Genomic DNA, 19,449 nt, shown 5'->3' with positions numbered 1-19,449 from the left:
GCTCGTTTGAGTTCTTGGTTGGCTTTTAGCCCATGGCCTTGGACTGGACAGTGCCTCATTGAGTTGGGAAGGTCATGTTTTTGACCGTTCGTCATTCGGATCATTTTCGAGGTCGTACGAGAATTTACGGTGCAATGTGCCAAATTGACTCTCGAAAGAGCGTTTCGTGTTTTGGCCTCCATTCCACCTAGATTTCGACCCTATCATTTTAGGAGCATTATTTTATAATTTTTCAGCGTATTTTAATCATGACTATACGTCGGTTTGGTGTCGGTTCAGGTTGGCTCGGAGTCATGATTAAATGCGAAGTCATTAGGCGTCATAGTCGCATCTTTTGAACGTAAATTGCATAGTTGGTCAAGTTTAAGCTATTGCATATTTTCATGGCACAGTTAAGTTGCAGCGAGCCTGGGGACGATCCAATCCAATCCTGTTGGTAAAAATTACAGGAATTTTCATTACGCCAGTTAATTATTTTACGTGCATTAAATAGAAAATGATTATTTTTTAGATTTATGCAATATGGCTTGTGGTTCATTCACTATGTGGGAGTGTTATTTTATACGGTCGCCAGTGACCGATCAGTTCAGTATGGTACCACCCGGTCGCCTGTGACCGGCCAGCTCAGTTCAGTTTCAGCCTCCCCGGTAGCCAGTTACCGATCAGTTCAGCTTAGTGCAGTGGCCACAGGCGTAAAACATAATCTCGACAGAAAATTTAATCAGTTATTTCAGTACAGGCTCCAAGGAGCAAATATTTTTACAGTGATTTTTAGTTCAGTTACGCACGTATTATAATTGCTCAGTACAGATTATTTTCAGCATGCCTCAGGACATGATATTTTATCCCATGCATATTTTAAATTCAGATTTTTACTCGTTACCTGCGATATATGCATGCTGAGTCTTTAGGCTCACTAGACTTGATTGTTGTAGGTACTGTTGAGGCCAGGGCCGAGGGCGGGGACCAGTGAGCCAGCTTGGGTCGGCAGTAGAGGCACCCGAGGACCTCAGTGCAGCAGTTGTTATTTTATTCCGCAAACAATTTTTATCAGTCGTTGGATAATTTTTAAGTTGTTATTGTTGGCAAAACTTTATTTTCTTCCACTGCGATTATTTTAAACATTGAACTTGATTCATCACTCGATTTTATGAATGAGGCCATTTAAGTTCTAAAAAAAAAAAAAAAAAAATTTAATTTTTCCGCAAATTTTCAAGAAAGGAGTTTTAGGCCCCTTACACTCGAACCTCTTCGAGTTCTATCATCTCCCCTTTTCTATCCAATAGAAATTCCTTTTCCAAAAAGATTGCATTCCTAGAAACAAACACCTTTGTTTCTTGGGGATGATAGAAATTATATCCAACTGAATTCCTTGGATATACAACAAAGTAGCATAAAATGGATCGACTATCCAATTTATCTCCCACTGCCTGCTTCATATAAGCAAGGCACCCCCATATTCTAAGATAAGAATACTTGGGAGGCTTACTCATCCATATCTCATATGGTGTCTGCCTTTGAATGGACATTTAATGGAATATCTTTCAATTTTAAGTTATAGAGATCGTTTTCAAGTTCACCAGTACCAATCAAACATTCAATCTTGTAAATATTGCAAACACATTTGCTAAATAAACAAGAATATCCATTTTTATCAGCATAGAAATGGAAACAATGTTTTTCACAAAATTAGGTACAAACAAAACGTCACATAAAATTAACTTAAAACTATTGTTCAACAATAAGTAAACATCTTAAACAGCCTTGGCAGCAACCCTTGCTTCATTGCCCATCCTCAAGAAGGTCACACCTTCCCTAAGCTTCCTACTTCTTCCCATCACCTGTAACTCATTACAGAGATGTGAGCCACAACCGGTATCTAATACCCAAGAAGTAGAGTTAATTGAAATGTTTACTTCAATTTAGAACATACCGTTTCCAGAACTTTTCTGGAAAGATATTCTTTGCAATTACGCCTCCAATGTCCAGGCTTCTTGCAGTGATGACAAACATCACTAGTCTTGTCAGCCTTAACTGGTGTGGCTGAAAGGGGATCGGTTACGGTGACCGGAAGCGCAACGGAAGTTAAAAATTTTAAATTTTACAAGATAATTTTCGGCCACCAAGAGGATATTGTGTAGCATATACAACAAACACCAAATATCATACATAGGGTGTTGAAAAAATCGTTACCTATCAACCTCTTGAGGTTGATGATGGCACCAACTAAAGTGTAAACACTTTAGCTCTTGAGTGGATGACAAATCTTCAAGCTTCCAACCTCCAAAATTAGGCCCATCACCAACTAGGTAAATCCCCTCTTAATTTGCACTAGAAAATTAAGAGGATTTTTCAAGGAGAAGAATATTTCTTCCTCAACACTTGAAGAAGAAAAGAAGAGAAAAACTTGGAGAGAAAATCCCTAAAAATTTCGGCCAAGACATGACATGAATGAGGTAGGATGAGTTGTCTAGGTTGTGGGAAAAGTTGATCCAAAAAGTTGCATGTCATGCATTATTTTAATCAAAAGTATTCCCCAACTCTTCACCTCCCAAGAATGCAATGTGACTTGGGCTTGTAACTATTACAAGGCCCATGGACTATTTCAATTGTCTCAAACATATTTGAGCCCAATTAGACTTTACTTGATTTTACTCAAGCCCACTAGTTAAATAATTATTTCCAATTGGGCTCTACAAGGCTCAATGTTATTTAATTAATTCAAAACTTGAATTAATTTAATTATTTGGACTCTACTAGGCCCACTAGTGTTTAATTAATTCAACACTTGAATTAATTTAATTTAGTCCATAATAATGTTTATGAAAATCACAATTTTCAAATACATTATTTACTTGGCCTATTTTTAATTTGGGAACACATTCATAAATTAAAAATTACATTTCTCTCATAGAAGTCATACTTCTATTTTTCTCAACGCTTATAAACTCATTTATAAGCCGTTCAACACATTGAACTATTTTTTACTTCTCAACGGGATCTAGAAAGCTAGTACTTTTATGGCCCTCAATGGTTCATTGATACAACTAGCCGTGGGTTCAAATCTCCATGTGATTCGGACAAAACATGTCCTTATATGAGCATACCCCAATTGCTCCATTCTTACTTATCAACTCCTTGATAACAAGAACGTCAGAACTCAAGTCTGATAGTACCCAACCAATCATGTTAAACGCCTAGCAGCATCGCTTACATGATTTCTAGGTATCAAATGATAGTGCCTGCAAGAACCATTGAATTATGGTTAGCGTACAGTATGGTCCCTTCAACTAATATATCCCGACCGATTCGACAACCATTGGTATATCGAGAGCTGTCAATGAATCGATACTATGTGTCATGTTGTAGTTGCATCGATGGTGTAATCTATGAAACCCTTTCATAATTACCACCATACTTTGATCAGAGATTTCATACTACATACACATAGGATATCCATACCCGAAGGTAAGCAGTTAATCCCCGACTACAATGCATCGACTCCTATATGTTTCGACAAAACACCCAACCTTGCCACCTGATGACCCCTTGAGAGTCGGTAAACAAGTCAAAGTGTAATGCTAGCACATAGAGTCTCAATGTTGTCCCGGGTCATAAGGACTAATGGTGTACAACCATAAACCAGGACGTTTCCACTCGATAAGTGAGAACCACTTGGAAGGTCCTTTATGGAGGGTTGTTCAGTGCACTCTACCAGGAGCACCTATCTGCATGCTCGGACATCACAATGTCCCCTACCAATGAAACATGGTACTCACATCGCAGATACTAGTCTCGAACTCTAGCGGCCTTTATCCTACTTAGCGGCGGCTGAATCGACTAGGAACTGTTTAGAATATATAGTATTCCAAATATGAGTTTCATGATACTCATCATATGAGCATCTCATATTCTTTCTACTATTTGTATATTCAAGGGCTTTATCTATGCAACTAGCATGGGTATACAGATAAAGATTTGCCAAAACAATAATTTCAAATATTATTAAATTAAAGATTGCTTATACATAGAGTTTCATTGTGAACACTCGGCCAACACTTGCCTCGACGGGCACCTACTCTAACAGTGGCTGCCACGACGGTATTCGGAGATTGCCTCAACAAGGGCACGTTCTTCTTTGGACGTTGGAAAGAACGCTTCTTTCCCTTCCCATGTGGATCAATCTTCGTACCAGATGAAGAACCCACATAAAGAACCAACTTATCTTTCTTGATGGTGGATTCAAACGTAACAAGCATGTTAACCAACTCCTCAAGGGTCGGCTCTAGCTTGTTCATGTTGAAATTCACCACAAAAGGATCAAATGAGCTAGGCAGTGACAAAAGCAACACGTCGGTGGTCAACTCCAAAGGCAAAATCAGATCCATGCCAACGAGCTTGTCCACGAGCCCAATCAACTTTAGGCCATGCTCATGGACCGAGGCCCCATCTCGCATGCGCAAAGTAATCAGCTCCTTGACGGTAGCATGCCTAAGAGGACGTGTTTGCTCTCCAAAGAGCTCCTTGAGATGCAAATGAATGTCAGCATCACTCTTTGCATCCTCAAAACGCCTCTGCGGCTCATCATTCATAGAAGCCTGCATATAACACATGGCTTTCAAGTCATGGTCACACCATTCCTTGCAAGTCTGGAATTCCTCAGGAGTGCAGTCAGTCGGAGCCTCAACAGGGGGCGACTCAGTCAGTGTATATGCTATCCTTTCCGAATTCAAGACAATTTTTAGGTTTCTTAGTCAATTGAGGTAGTTAGGTCCAGTTAATACGTGTTTGTCGAGTATTGCAGATAGCGGATTGCGAATCGAAGACGTTGTCAAAATTGAACTGAAAAGTATGACAGATAAATGTTAATGACTATTTTAAAATATTTAGTAAGATATAAAGTATGGACTTTTACTTTATAAATGTTTACTCCCACTGTTTTGACATCTTTCACTACCCTCTAGTGAAAACGGGAAACTCCTTTCCTCAGTAGGTACGCAAGGTCCAATTAGCGAATCATGATCTTGAATAATATCAGCCAATCACAATTCCTAAAAGGTAGTTTCCAATTGCATCACAATGCAACCTTCTACGTAAACTTTTGTCTCACGTTTGATTGGGACCCAATAATATGACGTCGTTCATCTTCACGTGTCAAGCCTTACCCATCGATGTTGAACCTTAATGGACGGTCGCCATGAGTTCCCTCAATAATATGAGCCGAAATCATGGGAGTTCCACGTAGTTCACATCACCATGTCAATGGATGTCACAGCTTTCCGGCACCCAGGGCCCCCACAATAATATGAGCCGAGCCCCGAGTACGGGTAGCGTTCATCATGCACCCATTGTCGATGGAAGACATGGAAATTATAAACAAATTTATAATTCTCGTTTTCGGGCTTGATATCAATTTTGAATCTTATTCAAAATGAGGGTTTTTAAATTTTAAAGGTCTCATCATTAATTTTATTAAAAGCTTGCCATGTTTGATCGTATGTTTGCCGGATTCATGCAACTTTGTTATTATCATAATAATAACGCACATACTCATTATTTATAACATATCATGCATATATTATAAACAGTAAACAAAATAAGGATGATCAATCGCCCCAATACTAATGGCCCGTGTGAGCTAAACACGGGCCTAGGTCCAATCCTAGGGAAATGCATGGGATGCAAATTCAACTATTACATTAGCTTCCAATATTTACATGTCTTCGATCTTCATAATCATCATGGCCACCATCTTCCAATCTTGATAATCCACTATACTAATATTTACAAATAAATATCCATGGCAAATAGAGATACATCTAATGGGGTGGGAACGGGCCACAAACCAAGCCCACTTGAAATTTGATAATTATTACAATCATTCAACACAAAATATCCTAGCATACACCTAGCAAATTGGGCTTGGGCTTTTGATCATCCTTCATGCATAATATCACATATCATACACCATCAATTAATTATCACAATAATTAATTGATCCAATATTATATATCTTGATCAAATCACTAAGCACCACGATTATAAACTAAATTAACAAAGTATACAAACTCCTTTGTCTACTTTATAATTAATTTATTTATAACTGAATTTCTTGTAAATCACCATTTACTATAAATAATTAAAGTCCAACTTCAATTACTTAATTAATGGGAAAATATTTGCAACTTTTGTAAATTTAAACTTAAGGGCCCAAAAAATCATTTTTCACCAAAAACATTTTGGCTCATTTAAATTTCACAAATATGTTAGCCATCTTATGGCCCAACAACTTCAAGGCTAATGACACTTTGATATTCCAAAACATTTTTGGATAGCCTAGTCGTCATCGCCGTCGCCGGATTCCAGCCATCTTTGCACAAAATAATTTTTTTTTTATTAAAATAGGGAGGTTGTTCGGGCAGCCCAAGCTGCCCAAAAGACGCCCCAAATCCGGCCTTGAATCGTTGCAACAAATCATCTCATGCGGTTAGAAATCGACCTCAATATAATATCATGTAAATGCTACACAAAATAGTATCCATAGCTCTGATACCACTTGAAAGGGGATCGATTAAGGTGCCCGAATGCACAACGAAAGTTTAAAAATAATTTTCATGAGAAAACCAAGCACCCTAGGCCTATAATGTGTAGCAAATACAAAACACAAGCATATGACATTCATAGTGTGTTTAGAAATCTTTACCTATCAATCTTAAAAGATTGATGATGGCTCCAACTAAGGTGTAAACACCTTAGCTCTTGAATGACAAGACAATCTTCAAGCTTCCCTTTGAGCCCACCTTGCTCAAATATTAAGCCCACCACCAATTAGGAAGATCCACCTTACACTTGCACTAGAAAATGTAAGGCATTTTCTTTGAGAAGTTTGCTATAAATTCTTCAAATGAATAAGAAAAAATTTTTATGAAAAAGAAGGAGAAAATTCGGCCAAGGAAAGGAGAAGAGAGAAGGAGGAGAGTTTTCTTGGTATGTGAAAAAGTAGTATCCAACTTTTGCATGCCATGCCTTGGTTAAACAAAAAATTGTCTCCCAACTCTTCACCTCCCTTGAATGTCTTGACTTGGGCTTGTAACAATTACAAGGCCCATGGACTTTTATTTAAATGTCTCAAACATATTTGAGTCCATTTAAAGTTTACTTCATTTTGCTCAAGCCCACTAGTTTAATAATTATTTTACTATTGGGCTCTACAAGACCCAATATGATTTAATTAATTCAATACTTGAATTAATTTAATTATTTGGACTCTACTAGGCCCACTAGTGTTTAATTAATTCAACACTTGAATTAATTTAATTTAGTTCATAATAATGTTTATGAAAATCACAATTTTCAAATACATTATCTATTTGGCCAACTTTTAATTTAGGAACACTTCCTCAAATTAAAAGTTACATTCTCCTTATAGAAGTCATACTTCTATTTTTTCTTACGCTTATAAACTTCTTTATGAGCCGTTCAACACATTGAACTATTTTACTTCTCAACGGGATCTAGATAGCTAGTATTTGTGTGGCCCTCATTGGTTCATTGATACAACTAGCCGTGGGTTCACATCTCCATGTAATTCGGACTAAAAATGTCCTTATACGAGCATACCCCAATTGCTCCATTCTTACTTATCAACTCCTTGATAATAAGAACGTCAGAACTCAAGTTTGATAGTACCCAACCAATTATGTTAAACGCCTAGCAGCATCGCTTACATGATTCCCTAGGTATCAAATGATAGTGCTTGCAAGAACCATTCAATTATGGTTAGTGTACAGTACGGTCCCTTCAACTCATATATCCCGACCGATTCGACAACCATTGGTTTATGGAGAATTGTCAATGAATCGATACTATGTGTCATGTTTTAGTTGCATCGATGGTGTAATCTATGAAACCCCTTTCATGATTACCACCATACTCTGATCAGAGATTTCAACCTACATACACATGAGAACACATAGGATATCCATACCCGAAGGTAAGCGGTGAATCCCCGACTACAATGCATCGACTCCTATATGTTTCGACAGAACACCCAACCTTGCCACCTGATGACCCCATGAGAGTCGGTAAAGTAGTCAAAGTATAATTCTAGCACATAGAGTCTCAATGTTGTCCCAGGTCATAAGGACTAATGGTGTACAACCATAAACTAGGATGTTTCCACTCGATAAGTGAGAACCACTTGGAAAGTCCTTTATGGAGGGTTGTTTAGTGCACTCTACCAGGAGCACCTATCTGCATGCTCGAACATCACAATGTCCCCTACCAATGAAACATGGTACTCACATCGCAGATACTAGTCTCGAACTCGAGCGGCCTATATCCTTCTTAGCGCCGGCTGAATCGACTAGGATTTGTTTAGATATACAGTATTCCAAATATGAGTTTCATGATACTCATCATATGAGCATCTCATATTCTTTTTACTATTTGTATATTCAAGGGCTTTATCTATGCAACTAGCATTGATATACAGATAAAGATGTGCCAAAACAATAATTTCAAATATTATTAAAATAAAGATTGCTTATACATAGAGTTTCATTGTGAACACTCGGCCAACACTTGGCTCGACGGGCTCCTACTCTAACATAGAGATGATACAAAAGTCACAACTAACAAACTGAATTCGATTAAAGAAAATGAACAAATATATGATGAGATGTTTTGACACGTTATGTTTTATGATATTGTTTATTTTTACGCTTTTAAGATCATGAAACGTATTTTTATTACAGTACTTTCACTGTTTCTTGTATGTATATGTATTCGCTATTAACGTTTCAGGTGTGTGTTGAGTCTTTAGACTCATTAGGTGTGAATGATGCAGGTGAGCGTTTTGATGAGGAGGCTGGAGGTGCCGGAGTCTGACTAAACGGGGTTGGATGTGCGCACGTGAACCCGAGGACCACATATTTTCTGCACATCATGATTTGAGACAATAGTGGACATGAATATTTTTACTCAGTCATTTTATTATGTTATTGGTTTTTAGGATTTTTACTCGTTCATATTTGTTTTATTTTTAAACCGCAGTAGTTTCATTCGGTGGATGATTACTATTATTTTAGAAATGTGATATTTTTAGTAGTGTTGCATGCATGTATAAATTATGAAATTTATGAGAACGAGCATGAAAAAAATGTAGAATTTTAAACTGTATATGTTTTAGTTGGTATCAGTATAGGGTTGTGCCACAACCAGCTTCTGCAGCTCGGTCTTCAAGCCTCAAGTCTGTTAGATTTTATGTTTTAAATACTTTATTGGTATCACCTGCATGATTGCATGTTACACGTTTTACAGCGATTTACAGTACATGTTTAGATTCTTTCATGAGTTAAGATTAAATGTTTTGTAAAACTAGATTAAATTGCATAATGGGTTACGTTTAGAATTTGGATTGTATTCATATATCATGCCTCCCAGACGCGCCCCTAGCATAGACCGTCATGATGATACCCCTGGAGGCGATAGAGGCCTTCCGCCACCAGCACCGCCATTGAATGCAGCTACTCGAGTTCTCGAGGTCATGGCTAGACTTCTGGAGCAGGCGCAACAGGGTCCTCGACCACATACAGACATTTATGAGAAGTTTCGACGGCTCAACCTGAAGGAATTCAGAGGTACTACCGAACCTTTTGTAGCAAAGGTGTGGATTCGGTCTTTGGAGATACACTTCCAATACTTGCAGATGATGGATGACGACCGGGTTAGGTGCGCCACTTATATGTTGAGAGATGATGCATCCCTTTGGTGGGAGGGAGCAGCACACGGGCTGAACTTGCTACCCTCACGTGGGATCAGTTCAAGGAGGTGTTCTACGACAAGTACTTTCCAGCAGATGTCAGGGGCCAACTGACGAGGGAGTTTATGAGTCTCCGACACGAGGACTCATCTATAGCAGAATTCATCAGGAAGTTTGACAGGGGCTATCACTTTGTGCTCTTCATTGCGAGAGATGACGCCCAAAAGATGAGGTATTTCATGGATGGCCTCAGGCCTACTTTGCGCCGGGATATGATGCTTATGAGACCGGCGAGTTATGATGAGGCCACTAGTTGTACTTTTCAGGCGGAGGAGGCCCTCCGAGATATTGACACCGAGATGCTGCGGAAGAGGCATCAGGCCCAGTCTAGCTCACAGCCATAGAAGAGGCAGTTTACAGGGCCACCGAGGCATCAGGGGCAGCAGAAGCCCCAGGGAAAAATTAAGAGTCCTGGTCAGCAGAGGCCACCACAGGTACCAGGGGCTCCGAAACCGGCAGAGGGGCATCCATGCAAGCAGTGCAACCGGTTTCACCTCAGCAAATGTTTATGGGGAACCTAAAAATGCTTCATTTGCGAGCATGAGGGTCATAAGGCGGCGGATTGCCCTAAGAACAAGGGTCCCACTACCAACAGATCGTATGTGATGCACGCAGAGGAGGCCGAGGCGGAGCCAGACTCTACACTGATCACCGGTAATTCTTATGTTTAAGATTTTAATTTATCGCTTTGATTGAGTGGGTTATATGATTGTGGATTGTGGGAAATTATTTGATAGGATTGAGGACATAGAAGGAATTAGGTTACATGTTCTACCTAGTTGGATTTAAGGATTGAATGGCATGAATTGAGAATTTTAAGGACCTAATTGTAATAACTGATAATTTGAGGACCTAATTGAAAACTCATAAATTTTAGGGGGCTAAATCCAAAAAATTTGATGGGGAAAAAGAAGAAGCAGTTTTCGAAAATTATAGGGCCAAAATGTAATGTTCGAAAACCTTAAGGGGCAAATTGTAATATCTGAAATTTTTGAGGATTAAATTCAAAAATTTTGAGGAACACTTGGGTTAAATCAATAAAATTTTGAGGATTTTTGGGTTATTGCTGGTAGGAAATTTCTTTAGTTTCAACGCGATCAGGTTTGATGGTATGTTTTGTCGTAGGAATGATATATATTTCAGGTGTAGCCACGTATGAATTGCTAGATTCCGGAGCTGCACATTCATTTATATCCGAATCTTTTGTCAAGCGACTTAGAATCATACCAGCGGTGATGGATTTGGGATTCAAAGCATCGATCCATCTGGGGATCAAATGTTAACCTCCGAGATAGGGAAGAAATTGGAGCTTTGGTTACAGAAAAATTCGGTGCAGGCAGACTTGATCGTACTACCATTGTCGGTGTTTGATATTATTCTGGGTATGGACTGGCTTTCATCTAACAAAACTGTCATAGACTTTCGACAGAGGTCAGTATCTGTCCGACCGCCTAGCGGTAAGCCATTTGTGTTTGAGGCAGCCAGACATCAGCAGATGCCACACATCATTTCTTGCATCCGTGCGAGGAAGCTCATGAGGAGAGGCTGCCAGGAGATTTTGGCCAGTATTGTGTCAGTGTCAGAGTCAGTCAGTCAGAGGCTAGAGGAGGTTGAAGTGGTCAGGGACTTCCCCAGTGTTTTCCCAGACGATGTTTCAGGCATTCCACCAGAGAGGGAGGTGGAATTTTCTTTCGATCTCATGCAAGGTACAGTGCCGATATCTAAAGCACCCTATCGTCTAGCACCTGCAGAGATGAAAGAACTGAAGGATCAGATTCAGGACATTCTAGATAAGGGTTTCATTCGCCTTAACTTTTCTCCATGGGGTGCATGGGTACTGTTTGTTAGGAAGAAGGATGGCAGAATGCGGCTTTGTATTTACTACATGGAGCTGAACCGTGTCACGGTCAAGAACAAGTATCCACTGCCCAGGATCGAGGATTTATTTGATCAAATTCAAGGAGCATCAGTATTCTCGAAGATAGATCTCCGAACTAGATACCATAAGCTGAAAATAAGAGAGTTTGCTGTGCACAAGACGACATTCAGGATGTGTTATGGGCACTATGAGTTTTTGGTGATGCCCTTTGGTTTGACAAACACGCCATCGATCTTCATGTACCTCATTAATTGCGTGTTTCAGTCATATTTGGATCATTTCATCATAGTTTTCATTGACGACATCCTGATCTATTCGAAGAGCAGAGAGGAGCACAATCAGCATCTGAGGACCGTACTCCAGACTTTACAGGACAGACGATTGTATGCCAATTTCAGTAAGTGTGAGTTCTGGCTAGACAAAGTGGCATTCTTGGGCCACATTGTATCTCGAGAAGGAATGGAGGTCAATCCTAGCAAGGTTGAGGCAGTCCAAGATTGGTCAGTACCTAATAGTGTGACAGAGATCTGCAGTCTCTTGGGATTGGCTGGATATTACTGGGAGTTTATTCAGGGCTTCTCTTCTATTGTTGTGCCTATGACCGCCTTGACAAAGAATAATGCCAAGTTTATTTGGGGACCAGAGTGCCGGGAGAGTTTTGACATGTTGAAGTAGGCGCTGACCACGACACCAGTTCTAGCTATGCCATCAGGACAAGGAGAGTTTGTAGTTTATAAAGATGCTTCAAAGCTCAGTTTGGGCACGATCCTGATGCAGCATGACAGAGTTATTGCCTACGTCCAGATAGCTGAAGGTTCATGAAAAGAATTATCTGACTCATGACCTCGAACTAGCAGCAGTGGTATTCGCCTTGAAGATTTGGAGACATTATTTGTATGGGGAGAAGTGCATGATTTTCACTGATAACAAGAGCCTGAAGTACTTCTTCACACAGAAGGAGCTGAACATGAGAGCGGAGGTGGCTAGAGCTAGTGAAAGATTATGACTGTGACATTAGCTACAATCCAGGTAAGACTAATGTAGTTGCCAATGCCCTGAGCATAAAGAACGCAGTGATTGCTCATTTGTCAGTACAAACACTGCTGCAGGCAGAGATTCAGAGGTTTGAGCTTGCAGTTTATGCCAGGGGCGATGCCCCAAATCTTGCTACTTTCACGCCCCGAGACCGGAGCATCAGTGGCATCCGACATTGTTTAAGAATTACTTGAAAACAATTAAGCCTCGTAGCAAATGGCCAAAAACCAGTCTTTTTCATATAATAAAATATTGTCTTTACAATGACAACTTAATAAAAATTACATCAGAGTTTGCAAAAACTAAAAAAAAGAAAAGGTAAAAATCTTGATTATTGATCTTGTCCATCGATTACCATCCTCAGAAAGCTTCTTGTTCCTCCTCATTCAGTTGCTCTTCATTCTTATCTGAAAGTTGTAAGGGGTGAGTGTTTTGGGAAACACTCAGCAAGTGGGGGTCGATCGATTTCCAAATATACATATAGAACTTAATTTTTAAAGCATCTCTTTAACAATCTTTCAAAATTTATTACTTTTGACTTATCATAACAGAACCGAATCAAATATAAGACAAAGATTATCAGACGATTCAGACAATTCAGAAACAAATCAGAATCAAATTAGAACAAACACAACACTGTTACTTATCTCATTTCTATGGTCAAATTTTTCCCAATATGTTAGTCCTCTTAGGGGTGAGGACAGAACACAGTTTTATACCCACTGATGGGGGCCAGACACAATTACAATTATCGTTCCATTTCAAATTCGAATTGTAACAGTGTATCACAAAATCTGATTTTTCAAACAGAACTTATCAGAAGTTTGAAAGGAATTCAGCGGAGTTCAAGAATATCGAAACCAGAAAGAACATAACGTTCATCGATCGAAATTTTAAATTACATAAATACTTATTTTCTAAAATAAGGACACGCATACAAGCATGTCATGTTATATTTATGCAAAGTTTAAATTACAAGAACATATGTAACAAAAATCCACTTACTGAAATTCGAAGACGTGGTCCGAAAATTTTCTTGATTCTTGAAAATTGGACAGCACTTCGACGTATTAGTTGATTATATCGTGCCATTAATCCAGCAGCACCTCGACGTATTTGTGGAGCGCACGAACTGCACGAAGCTTCCTCTTTTTTCTTCCATTTCCTTGGCCGAATTTTGGAAGCTTTGTGGAGGGAAGGTGACGCGATCCCACCCACGAGATCTTTGATTTGTCCCGATCTTTGAAACAAGTAATTGATAGGTGTGATAATCGCCTCTAGATCACGCGGTCTAGCAACAATTAATCAACGGTAGAAACAATCGCGTTCAAGAGAACCTCCAAAGAACCCGTCCTTGGCAACCCTCGTGATATTCGATTGACAAACGCCACAAAAGATAGATCTTTTGATAAGTTTGATTTGATACGACGCAAAAGTTATAACGAAACTTAAGCTTGTTTTTTTGAAAGAATTCTCAAAGATAAGATATCATAAAAGATGAATAAAAATCAATGTCGTTTACAATGATGAAATTTTTGAGTATATATTGTCTCAAAAATCAAAAGATATCAAATCTAGTCTCCAAAATAATTAAAACTCTAGAAAAGGAAATTTTCTTGCCAAGCCGTCAAGGACACGGACCCCGTGTAGCCCTCCGTGTACGGGTCCGTGTACACTCGGGAAATCAACTTCAGCTGGAAACAAGGGACACGGACCCCATGTCCACCTCCGTGTACGGGTCCGTGTACACACGGTCTTCGCAAATGTCATAGGACACGGACCCCATGTACTGGTCCGTGCTCGGGTCCGTGTATACACTGGAATTCTTCATCCTCGGCTGTAAAGGGCACGGCCCCCGTGTGCAGGTCCGTGTGGATATTCGTGTAGGCTCGGCCAGAGCCCGGCCAGATTCATATCAGAAGGAGCCGAAACTTTTTGTGGCTTTTTGGGTATTTTACTTCAACCTTTGAGTGCTATTTATAGAGGAAAAATATGGCTTTTTCCTTGCCCATTTGGACGCCCACTTGAGCTCCAATAAATTTTATTAATGTGGTCAAGGCTATTACAAGCATCAAAGGTCACCTTGGTTTACTAAAGAGTCCATCCTTGTACAATAAATTTGTCCAAGCCTCTTAGCTCTTCCCTTAGCTCCCTTTCTTGGTTAACTCAATGGTCATCTCTCGCATAATAAGTTTGTCCAAACCTTTAGCTCCTTTAGTTCCTTTCTTTAGTTAACTCAATGGTCATAAATATGTCCAATCCTTTAGCTCTTCTTGTAGCTCCATTTTTGGTTCTTTTAGGACAAGCATGGTTGAGCTTCATTGTGCTAAAAGATTGAGTCCTTGAGTTGGGGGTTTACTTCTCCAATGACGACTCTTTGATTGATGTGGTTTCTTATAACATAGCTTCCCGTTAAGCTAATCCCCGAGCTTTGGATCTGCTTCTTCGAGCCGTGTTAGCTGAAAATTTAGGTTTATATTTGAGTTTCTATAATTAATATTAAAGTTTTGAACTTAGTTTCGAGTTTTATTTCTTACACGATTTGCTTCAAAAATTCCGGGTATTCATATCCCACCTTCTTATTGGAAGTTTCGTCCTCGAAACTTGGATCAGCTCGATCTTTTGAAGAGATGAGGATATTGTGTGCGCATCCTCTCTTCAAGTTCCCAAGTTGCTTCCCGTTCAGTATGATTTGACCACTGTACTTTGACTTATGGGATGGTTCGGTGTCTCAGCACTTCTTCTTTGGTGTCCACTATTCGAATAGGGATTTCTTCATATTTCAATTCTTCGTTCAGGTGTCCTTCGATCATCAGCGGTGCAACCTTAAGGATGTGACTCGGGTCTGGGACGTATTTCCTTAGTTGTGATACATGGAAAACGTTGTGATTTCTGGACATATCTGGTGGCAAAGAAGTCGGTAAGCTAGGGTTCCCACTTTCTCAAGTATCTTGAATGGTCCTACATATCTTGGATTTAGCTTTCCGGACTTGCTGAACCAAACCACTCTTTTCATAGGAGCGACTTTAAAAAACGCCTTTTCACCGATCTCTAACTCCAACGGTGTCCTCTTTAAATCTGCCCAGCTCTTTTGTCTATCTTGAGCTGTCTTGAGACTTTTCTGATTATGGCAACCTTGTCAATGGTTACTTGAACAAGCTAAGGTCCAGTGATAGCCTTTTCTCCAAATTCATCCCAGTACAAAGGTGACCTATACTTTTGGCCGTACAGCGCTTCATAGGGAGCCATTTCAATACTGCTGTGGTAGCTGCTATTATAAGCAAATTCTATCAGAGGTAACTGCTAGCTCCAATTTCCTTGAAAATCTAGAGCACATGCCCTCAAAATGTCCTCGAGGGTTTGGATTGTCCTTTCAGTTTGGCCATCAGTCTGTGGATGCTAGGCCGTGCTGAGAGTGACTTTGGTCTCCATGGCCTTTTGAAAACTTTTCCAAAATCGTGATACGAATCATGGATCTCTGTCAGATAATATACTTGCCGGAACTCTGTGTAATCTCACTATGTTATCCATATATAGGGTGGCTAATTTATCCAAGTTGTAGTTCATTTGAACTGGTAAGAAATGGGCAGATTTGGTCAATCTATTATTGATTACCCAAATCCCATCGTGACCTTGCCTTGATTTTGGTAATCCTACTGTGACGTCCATGGAGATGTTATCCCACTACCACTTTGGTATTTATAATGGTTGTAGGAGTCCTCCAGGCCGTTGATGTTCTGCTTTGACTAGTTGACAGGTTAAGAACTTTGAAACAAAGACAGATACGTCTTTCTTCATTCCATTCCATCAGTAATTATTTTTCAGATCTCCTTACATCTTAGTGCTTCCAGGATGGACCAAAAATTTCGTTTTATGTGCCTCGGCCATTACGTCTTCCTGAATCCCATCGACATCTAGCACACACAACCGTCCTTTCATCTAGAGAACACCATTTTCATCAGTATGGAATTATTTGGCTTTTCCTTCTTGAATTTGTTCCTTTATGTTTGTGATAGAGGGATCTTTGCTTTGTTTTAATTTGATTGATTCTCTAAGGCATGGTTGCGCTGATAGAGAAGATAAGCGTACTTTCCCAATGTTCATCCGGCTCAAAGCATCTGCTACCTTATTTGCCTTATCCGGATGGTAATTGACTGATAAATCATAATTTTTCATAAGTTCAATCCACCTTTTTTGCATCATGTTTAGTTCCTTTTAGGTGAATATGTATTTGAGGCTCTGGTGATCAGGAAATACTTCGCATTTTACCCCATAAAGGTAATGTCTCCAGATCTTTAGTGCAAAAACAGTTGTCGCTAACTCCAGATCATGAGTTGTGTAATTTTGCTCGTAAGGTTTTAATTTCCTTGATGCATAGGAAATTACCTGACATTCCTGCATAAGTACACACCACAATCCTCCCTTTGAAGCGTCACTATATATTGTGAAATTCTGTCATCCTCGGGAAGAACTAGAACAGGTGTAGATGTGAGTTTCTTCTTCAGAGTTTCAAAATTTTTCTCACATGCATCATTCCAGATAAATTTTGAATTCTTCTGAATAAGTTTGGTGAGAGGAATTTCTATCGAAGAAAATCCTTCCACAAATCAATAAAGTGGTCCATGATTGCCTCTACTTTCTTAGGGTCCACTGACATTCCTGCTTCAGATATTATATGGCCTAAGAACGCAACACTTTTTTGGCCAAAATTCACACTTCTTGAATTTGGCATAGAGTTCTTTTTCATGCAGTGTCTGCGAGGAGAGACGCAGATGTTCTTGATGGTCTTCCTCACTTGATGAGTATACAAGGATATCATCTATGAAAACCACCACAAACCTTTCAAGGTATGGCTTGAATACTAGGTTCATAAGGTCCATGAATGCTGCAGGAAGCATTTGTTAGACCGAAAGGCATTACCGTGAATTCGTAGTGCCCATATCTTGTCCTAAAAGCTGTTTTAAGGATATCCTCTATTTTGACTTCAGCTGATGGTACCTTGATCTTAGATCAAGTTTTGAGAAAACTTTGGCTCCTTTTAGCTGATCGAAAAGATCATCTATTCTTGGGAGCGGGTATTTATTCTTTATTGTAATTTTGTTTAACTCTCTATAATCAATGCATAGCCTCATGTTTCCGTCCTTTTTCTTTACAAACATGACTGGGGCTCCCCACGGGGATGCACTAGGTCGGATTTGTTTCTTGTCCAATAAATTCTGAAGTGGCTCTTTTAACTCTTTTAATTCCGCTGGAGCCATTCGGTATGGTGCCTTTGAAATTGGTGCAGCACCAGGAACCAAATTAATTTCAAATTCTATCTCTCTATCGGGTATTGCACCCGGTAAGTCCTCAGGAAAAACATCCGAGAATTCTTGGACGACTGGAATATCTTCCAACTTTGGGGCATCTTGTCCTTTGACCTCATTGATCATTGCCAGACAAATTTCTTCGCCTCCTTTTATGGCCTTCCAGGCTTGTGAGGCAGGTAGAAGAGATTTTCGTTCTTTGGATTTTCCGTGATATATGATTTCTTCTTTAGTCGGAGTCTGAAGTCTAACATTTTTCTTTTGGCAGTCTACTATGGCATGATGTTTAGCTAACCAATTCATTCCAAGAATGATGTCAAACTCAATCAGATTGAGTTGAATCAATTCTGCCTCAAAGTTCTGTTTATTGATGAAAATTTTACAGTTCCGATATACCTTATGGGTCTCAATAGTTTTGCTAGTAGGTGTTGCAACTCTTAATGGTTCACTAAGAGTTTCATGCTCAAGATTCAGCTTTTTAGCAAAACGTCTACACAAATGAGTGCGTAGCACCACAATCAAACAAGGCATAAGCAGGCATTTTATTGAGTAAAACCGTACCTGTCACAACATCGTTGGCGTTATCAGCTTCTTCCTGGGTTATAGCATATACTCGAGCGTTAATCTTATTTTCATTTGGTCTACTGGTTCCGGTCACTTTATCTTTGTTCTCAGGACAATCTTTAATCTGACGACCCACCTTTCCACATTTGAAACAAGCGTCTGTCTTTCTATAACACTCCCCGATGTGATTCTGTCGACAATTAGCACACCATTTCCCTTTCTTATTGCCAGCATTGTTAAAGGTTTCCTTTGAAGGACCACTTTATTGATTTGGCCTTTTGAAATTGGGACCACCTTGAGCAGATTGACTGATGAAGGGCCTCTTGTTTTTGTTTTCTTCTTCCCAATGCCTGATGTCTGTTTCTGCGCTCATAGCTGCGCCCGTCAAATCTGCAAAGTTATTTGGTCTGAATACGGCCAAAGCATATTAAATTCGGCTGTTCAGGCCTTTTCTTGAAACGGTGCACTTTTAATGTCCCATCTGACATGATGGTTGGAACATAGGTTCCCAAATCATTGAATCTTTATGTGTATTCCATCATTGTCATGTCCGATGTTTGTTTGAAACTTTCAAACTCTCTCAACTTTTGCAGACGAAATTTTGCTGGGTAATATTGCTTCAAAAATTCTTTCCTGAAGGTCTGCCATGATCTACATCAGCCAAAGATGGTGACAATGTTTCCCACCACGTTCGTGCTTGATCTTCCAGAAACGATGTCACAACCTCCTCTCTAAGTCCCTCAGGTACTTCCAATAGATGCAGTTGTGTTTCGACATTCTTAAGCCAGTTATGGCTGATTTCTGGATCCGGATTGCGATCAAAGGTTGGGACACGGTTCTTC

Source organism: Primulina tabacum, chromosome 13 (genome assembly GCF_025594145.1).
Source record: "Primulina tabacum isolate GXHZ01 chromosome 13, ASM2559414v2, whole genome shotgun sequence".
Taxonomy (NCBI): Eukaryota; Viridiplantae; Streptophyta; class Magnoliopsida; order Lamiales; family Gesneriaceae; genus Primulina; species Primulina tabacum.
The sequence above is the reverse complement of the archived record's forward strand: the minus strand, read 5'-3'. Positions refer to the sequence as shown.